We start from the raw sequence: 8,638 nt of genomic DNA, 5'->3' as shown, positions 1-8,638 counted from the left end.
CTATCTCCGGACTAGATCAGATGGAAAGCTCTTTAATCTCTCTCGACTGAGAGCAAAAAATGAAGTCCAGCTGAAATGCATGCAGGACCTCCTCTTCGCCAATGATGCAGCTGTTGTTGCCCATTCTGCTGAAGACCTCCAACAACTTATGAATCCTTTTAGCAAGGCCTGCCAAGATTTTGGATTAACAATCAGCCTGAAGAAAACACAAGTCATGGGCCAGGGTGTTGATTCACACCCCTCCCCTTTGTACCATCTCTACACATGAATTGGAGGTTGTTCGCTGATGGTTGGATTCCAAAAGATCTCCTGTATGGAGAATTAGTGCAGGGAAAGCGCCCCAGAGGGAGACCACAGCTGTGATACAAGGACATCTGCAAGCTGGATCTGAAGGCCTTAGGAATGGACCTCAACAGATGAGAAACATTGACATCTGAGTGTTCAGCCTGGAGGCAGGTGGTGCAGAATAGCCTCTCTCAATTTGAAGAGATACTTGTTCAGCAGGCCGAGGCAAACCCAAAATCAGCAAAATCAGGGAGCTGGACAGGGGACAGATTGTACAGTATTTGTCTTCAGTATGGAAGGGACTTTCACTCTCGAATTGGCCTTATCAGCCATGCTAGATGCTGTTCCAAGACCTCTATTCAGAGCACATTACCATAGTGTCTTGAGACTGAAGGATGCCTATTGTCTAAATATGTGAACATTGATACTATCAAGTTAGAATACTAATAGATTAAAAAACATTTTACAGACACACTTGATGCGTGCGGCATGCCAATTTTGTATAGTTTCATGGGTCATTTCGGTACACATTTGTCCCTGGGAGCACATCTGAATTTTCTTTGGATAAGCTTCTTGCAAACATCCAAGGAATTATATTGAAGTTCCACCTCCTTTTCCATCTTTCTTGAGGTCTTTCATTATTTCTCACCATATAATTCTAAATATTCTCTAGAAGCAATACAGTACTCTGTTGTATAGTAGCAAAAGTACCCAGCTTTGCAAAATAGCCATTCATTTGACACCGTGAAGCCTTCAAGCAAGTTACACAGCTATCAAAGTTGGACACATATCTTCTGTAATACAGTAATGGAAGCAAGTGTTTAGGCTGAGGATAAGTCTGAGTTACTTAAGATGTATGATCTAAGTGTAGATAAAGTCCATAAAGGCAAGCTGCACTACAGCTCTTTTTAGTAGAAATCTCTAAATTCCTTACTTCCTGATATTAAGCATGTGGTTTAACGTTGTGGGTGTCTTTTTTAAAACTGTGACCAGCAGAGATGGAGTGTACTTGTGTCCCCAAACTATGCATGGCATGTAGATAAGCACTAACACATTGAAATCCATTAAGTTATCAATTAAGTTGATCATTTTCTTATGTAATTGGGCAATTTAATTAGTGCTCATCTTAAAACTTGGGGTCTTTGTATCAACTTTTCTTTAGTGATAAGTTAATCAGCCATGGGAGAATGAAGGAAAAGAAAGCTGTTACCAGGTAACAGAATCCTCAGTTAATTACATAAAAAAACTGTTTCTCCTGCTTCAAGATTTGCATTGCCCAGCCAGATAAAGAATCTGACAGTAAAGAAAGGTAAAGGTAAAGATATGAGGTTATCAGGGAGGCAAAAAAAGAAAACATGAGATGGGTTGTTGGTTGCATGGGTAAGAAATTGGGTTTTCAAAAATCCGTGCAGCATTTCCTTCTTTCTAAAACTCAAAACTAAGAGAAAGTGTGAGGAGTAAAATCATGGATGAGAAAATCTGGTAAGGCTTTTAGTGTAATAATATAATGCAAATTTAAATGTCAATTTAAAGATCTCTTTTCAACACCAACATAATTTTATTAGTTTTTATTTAGCTTACTAACAATCAACGCATGACCATTTCCCATTAACTTTACAATTCCTGATGATATGTAAGGAAAGGTTGTAGCCCTATGCTGCAGACATGATGAAAGCTTACTTCTTTTTACCTCCTTGAAGTTGTCATTTGATGAAGCAGGAGAGCTTCCATGGCTGCCAATTTCAGGAACATGCTCACTAGATCTTAACCCATTTGCTCAAGGATGAATACAACCAATGACGAGGGACACAATTTACCAATATGTGCATAAACAAAAGATTTGGCAAACTAGCTGTCTGTCCTGTCCTGCCATGTGATATGGACCCTCTTTTACCAATCCATGCATCTCTGGATTTCTTCTCAGGTGCAAAAGAATACTAAGAGGTTCCCCACACAAGATATGGGAAAACAACACAGCTAATATTTTACCAAGTGGTTATATCCATCCTGTAGTAAAACTAATATTTGGCAATGGATATCTGAATTCACCACAGATTTCTTGAAACTCATTATTCACCCACATCATCATACTGTTTCATATAGATGAATATTCCTGGGGGAGAGGCTTCCCTGAAAACATTATTCTTTTTTAACAAAAAAACAAGCCTCTTCTGGAGTTTTTCTTCTGCGGCTATTTTTGAAGCTAGGCCGATCCACTTTCAAACAGAAATAGGTACTGTTGCACGAAAATCTATTTGTGCCCCACTAGGTCTTCCCTTGGTGAGGGAAAGGTGACAAGCCCCAAAACATGAGCAAGTGAGGTCATTCAAAGCTTTTTTCCCACTGATGAAAGGTACAAGCAGAGCAAGTATCAAGTGCAAAACTTTTATGACATTACATCAACGAATATATCTTTCTCAAAATAATACAGCAATCCAAGCAGTCCCCCTGTTTCAAACTTATCACCTTAAACTGACATCAGACCACATATACCACAACATTAAATCATTTACATGAAATCTGTAACATGGGTTGGATAATTGATTATGTTGACTTTTTCCAAAACTTTTAAAACACTGGATTCTTCCAGCAGGTCCTTCTGCCTAACATTCATATTAAAACCAACACATTTCACTTTGTATCACATTTCTGTTCCATGTCCCAGAACAACATTGCAATGTTAGCGACCTTAGCTCTTGGTCAGGTTAAACCATTGGTCCCCAACCTTGAGTCCCCTAATGTTCTATAACTAAAACACCCAGAAGCCTTCACTGCCAGCTGTGCTGGCCAGGATTTCTGAATTTGTAGTACAATAACATTCTGTGGACCCAGGATTGGGAGCTACTGTGTCAGATACAGACAGTATGCAATATTATAAAGGCCTTATGGATTCTCTTGGGAGACTTTTACACATTTAACTCATTATATAATTGTTAGTCACCTCAGTACATTTTAGACTCTGACTAAATGGTGACAGAATATGGAGATGATTTAAACATGCTAAAAAGAACTCTTTGTATAAAGTGGACATGCAGGAGTTTTATTATAGTTTCTGTCCAATTACTTGGGTTTTCTTTTGCTTCCAGATGACCAGTGTCTTTAATGTTGTAAGGCTTGGTATGACAACAAAATAGTTTTCTCACTGAAGTTAATCAAAATTCCTCTGAGTTTAACAGACATTAAGTAACCAAGTAGTTAATGTTTGTTCTAATTAAATATTGCCCGTTGATCTCTTGCTTTATATTTGGTACAAAGTCTAAAAGCATCAGATCCAGCCTTTGCCCTCTCACATTACTGGGTGTATTGGAAGCACTAGAGAAAAACAGAGACAAAAGCCATTTTTTCTGAAAGAAATAAATTCTATCTAGCATGGCCAGCAATGTGGAAAATCAAAAATTTAAATTGTTCAGCAACTGAACAAGTTGGAAAGAGGCAGGATTTTTTCCCAGACATTCATCTGCCTATTTTTGCCTTTTATTGTGTTTGAGTCCACTTTGTGTTTTTCAGTCATTGCCATTGAACTCAACTTACTTCTGAGTAGACATGAAGAGGAGTACCTTATGAATGTTGCTTGACATATAGTATTCTCTCCCACAGGCAATTTGGACTTCCATATGTGGAAAAGTATGTCCAGGGTTTGTACATCATAATATCTATACATTATCCTTTATTGGTTGAATGCATGTTGACTAACTATAGTCACCTTAATTCAATTGCAAACTGATTTGGGGGTGCTTACAGTGGAATTCATGATGATGGTACTCCAGTTTCGTTTAATGGGGGGAGGGGAGAAATCACACACAAAAGAAAGTATTTAATAGACCCTCAATTTTACATGGGATAGATGTAACTATAATGCTTATCAGGAGTAGCTGATTCCATACGTGTTTGCAAGGAGTAATTTCTTTCTGTTGTCACAAAATCAATCCAGAAGTCTGCCTAAATTTAGCAAGCAGGGAATTAATGCACAGTACAGTTTGGAAGGGGTGTGTTCGAAGACATGATGCTTCCAGCTATCAAATTTTTTCAGATGAGGGAAGAAAGGTGTCAGATTGTGGGATAATCAAGGTTAAGGGATTTGGGATATTTGCTGTGGATATGTTGTATTAAGAAAGAAGATGACTGTGTTACTTGAGAAGCCTTTAAGGCTGAAAAGCAGTATAAAATAAACTTCTCTATACTTTTTATACTTGGTGTTCAATGAAGAAAAACAGCACATCTCTCATATTGTCAATACCAGGCTAATGTAGCCATTATTTTTGACAGATAGGTCTGCGTCTCACTGCACTTCCAGCCCATATTGGATCTTAGTGGGAAAACACATTTGAGCAAAGTGGTTCTGAAGCATTTGGAACAAAGGACTTCCATTTATTGCTCCATGAAAAGGGAAACGTAGAGATTAGAGACATCCAGTATGTTCTCTTAAAATAAAGCACCCCCTGTCAAAATGACCCATCTCAGATATAAAAATGGAAAATAAATTGGTTCAGTACAATCCATGCCCTATGTATGCATTCCTAGAACTGGATGAAAGTTCTACATTATGCCTGCAATCCTGCTAACCCATGTAACCGGGAATAAATCCCATTGATCATAGTCTTAGGTAAATGTAGATGGAAGCCCATTCAAAACTACCGTGGTTTCGAGTAAGCATGAGGTTTGGACTTTAGGTTCTAGTGAAAAGCAAGAATACTGAAGGGTGGGTGGTGCCATTTGGTGGAGGGAGACAACAGATTCTGCATGTCATGAAAGCACAGCAACTTTAGTAACTCCTTTGTTAATATTGACCAGAATCCTTTTAGGATCGCACTATGCAAACCTCTAATTGGGTAACCGGTGTGTGGATTTATGCCCACTGTTATGTGCTCTGACTCACGCCCAGCAGCTGCATTCTCAGTTATGTGCCCAATTCACTAGCGAGGGCATGGAACTGAAACTGCACAATCTCCCTTATGAGCTTTAATGGGAGTGGAGAGGGACATTTGCTGCTAACACCTCAGGCAGCAAAATGGGGAATTAACACACCAAGCTGTTTTCATTCCTGATTTATTAGTCCGCTTGGCTTTTCTAAATCTCCCCCCACCCACTCTTCCGCCTGACCCCATCTTTTCGTCGCGTTTCCCCTGCGGGAGGCAACCCAGCAGTGATATCCTTCTCTGGTAGGTTTACCCGCGCCTGCAAGAGCAAGCGAGGCACCGGCCTGAGGCCTAAAATCCAAGAGCGTGCCGGGCTGGGGCTCGGCCCTCGCCCAGGCGGGAGGCGGGGTTATCCGCGGCAAAGAAGAGGGCAGGCCCAGGGGCCGCCTTCCTCTCCAGGACGAAGTCCCGTTTGCAGAGAACGCAGAGTAACGGGGCAGCCGGCGGTCGTTCGGGATCCCTAGCGGGGAGGAAGCTTGACGGGTGAGCCCTGTGAGGTTAAAAGTGTGACACGGACCGTGAGGGCCTACTTCAGAAACTCGAGCTCTCCTCAGTCCCGCTTGTTTTTCCGTGAGGAAGAAGGCGGACGGGGCTGTAAAACAGCCGCGTTCCCTTCCTAGGGGCCCGGGATGGCTTTGGACATGATTTAGGAGAGAGTTGCGAAGTTAGGCTGAAGTGTTTTTGCCTCCCTCCATTTCCCCGACTTCTTAATAATACACCTATTCGTCGTCTTGAAGCCTTTAACTGTCAGTTTTAAGAAATATTTTTCTACATGAGTGGGTTTTGGCATGATTAGCATTGGGGCCCATGCAAACTCGGCAAGGTTGCAGCAACGTGGCAGACGCTGTGTTGTGTATTTTTTATTTAAAAAATCCAGATAAATTAATGGGGAATTAAAAATAGTCGTAATCATAGTACTGCACTAGTAACACAAGCTGTTCCAATAATAAGAGTGTAAGGATTTGAAACACGAAAGTAGTGTTTTATTAAAAGGGGGCAGAAGGGGTCTTTTGATCATGTCACCGATTATGGCCAAAGAGGTGATTAAAGTAATTCACACTAAGCAACTGCATTTATACAGCAGGTGAGTATGGATAAATATTTGCCAAGTGGTAATTTACTGTGGCATGCCACTTGGTAAAATGGAAAGCTGCCTCCCTTTACACCAGGATCAGGAATCAGACCCAGTGGAGTGGTCAGCATTTCTTCACTACTTGGCCAGGATTGACAGACATAGTAGTTTTATGCACACTGGTAGGTTATGACATCACAAATGTTAATCTGTATTACCTCCTGGAATATTAATACAGTAATACTGTAATTAGGAATAGGAATATATTACCTGCATTGTTCACCCTCCTTGACATAGAGTATCAATACTAATACTTTAATTGAATGCTATATTTTCTCTGTTACTATTTAGTAGGATTCTTTTGTATAAAAAGTTACATGGTTTTATTATATTGTATAATTATTTACATTACTACATCAGATTTTGTCTATGTCCCTTTGGGTCCAACTTGTAATGTTTTGGTTACAGTATTACTGCGGAGAATGCCAAGATGCATCTTCACGTTCTGTTCTCAGCTTAAAGGGAAATGTGCTCATATATTTAACAATAACAGGGGCATGTAACAACACACGCACACACAAAACCACAAGTTTATACATGTATTTGTGCTAACATACAGTCTGTATGCATATATACTGTATATGAAAAGGGGTGTGCAAATTGCTGTGTTGAGGTTATACTTCCCAGAGTTTTCTAGGTAGTATGGTCATTTATTCAGTTTATTCCCAGAATTTCCCAGAGTTCTGGGAGTCATAATCCAAAAACATAAATCTGCTCATCTATAAGCTTGGCAGTGCTTATTGCCATGGTACATCATATACTTTTTCTCATAGATTTGAATCAGAAAAGTAACATTAGGGCTTTAGTGGCCTGCATATCTTAATAACCCATTGTGTTTTATCCTGTTATGTAATTCTATGTGTATAGTTTTTGATGTTTTTCCCCCACATGGCAATAGCAGCACATGTTAATCAGCTGCAAGATAACCATCATATGTTGCTTCTCCGTTGTATTCCCAGTGTCAAGATACAATCTGTGGAATGTCCAGAATAGCAGAATTTCCCTGGACATAGTGGGCAGTGTTCAGCCCATACAGGGCAACCAGATAGGTGGCATTTGATAAACTGTAGTTGTTGATAATTACACTGCTTTAGAACTATAGAATCAATGACCATTTTTCTGTCCTGGAAAGCAATGACATTAGTAGGCTAGGCAGCTTTGTCACAGAATGCAAGATCTGTTTGCTGAATTATGGACAAACACTGAGTCACATGAAGACAAATGGTAGCATGATGAACCAAGCTGCTTGCCATTATTAATGACTGGGCAAGTACATATCCATATGTCAATAATAGGTTATGCGTCAGGACCAAATGCTTCCATTCTAGCTAGCACATATTCAGTTTTAGTCATGGTAAGAGTTGAAAATGCAGAAAAATGGAAAAGTTACAACCTTGACTTCTTGATTGAATGCTGCCCTTGTGAATAACATTGGAAAGCCGGTGCCTGTAATAGACTAGATACCTACTGTTGTCATATACACACAGAGAGAGAGAGAGAGAGAGAGAGAGAGAGAGAACTAGGACTATGAAATCAAGAAACCAATGTATAAGAATCATAGAATCACAGAGTTGGAAGAGACCACAGGGGCCATTGAGTCCAACCTCCTGCCATGCAGGAACTCCATCAAAGCACTCCCGACAGATGGTCAGCCAGCCTCTGCTTAAAAACCTCCAAAGAAGGAGACTCCACCACACTCTGAGGCAACATATTCCACTGCTGACCAGCGCTGACTGTCAGGATGTTCTTCCTGAGATTCAGGTGGAGTCTCTTTTCCTATAGTTTGAAACCATTGCTCCTTGTCCTAGTGTCCGTGGAAAACAAATCTGTCCCTTCCTGGACATGACATCCCTTCAGATATTTAAATATTGCTATCATGTCCCCTCTTAACCTTATTTTTGAAAGGCTAAACATTCCCAGTTCCCTAAGCTGCTCCTCATAAGACATGGCTTCCAGACCTTTGACCATTTTGGTTGCCCTCCTCTGGATACATTCCAGGTTGTCAACATCCTTCTTCAATTGAGGTCCCCAGAACGGGGCATTTATATGCCACAAATAAGACTAAGGAAACAAACATTCCCAAGGGCGAAAAATTCACATTTGAACAAAAACTTGTTTCAAATTTAAAACAAAATGGAATCGATACCCCCAAAGTTAGGAAATGGAGTCTACTGATTTGTGATCCTTATGCTGCTCAAAACATGGGCATATAGATGAGATGTTCTTGTACTTTAGCCATTGGTTCCCTGTAGGAAAAAAATGCTAAAACACAAGGTTGTGATACTGTGGCCCCCAGAAAAAAATG

General features: G+C 40.2%; 1 protein-coding gene across 1 annotated transcript in view; it reads left to right on the top strand.

The window, feature by feature from the left end:
• Positions 1-5,511: 5,511 nt before the first annotated feature.
• The window catches only part of PTER (phosphotriesterase related), a 33,415-nt gene continuing 30,288 nt past the window's right edge, over positions 5,512-8,638 (top strand). Inside the window, exon 1 of the mRNA XM_020806648.3 lies at positions 5,512-5,684. The gene's annotated coding sequence lies outside the window, so the exon portion shown is untranslated. The remainder of the gene's footprint in view (positions 5,685-8,638) is intronic.

This window comes from Pogona vitticeps, chromosome 6 (assembly GCF_051106095.1).
Source record: "Pogona vitticeps strain Pit_001003342236 chromosome 6, PviZW2.1, whole genome shotgun sequence".
Taxonomy (NCBI): domain Eukaryota; kingdom Metazoa; phylum Chordata; class Lepidosauria; order Squamata; family Agamidae; genus Pogona; species Pogona vitticeps.
Note: the sequence above shows the minus strand (reverse complement) of the source record. Positions and strands in the feature narration are given on the sequence as shown.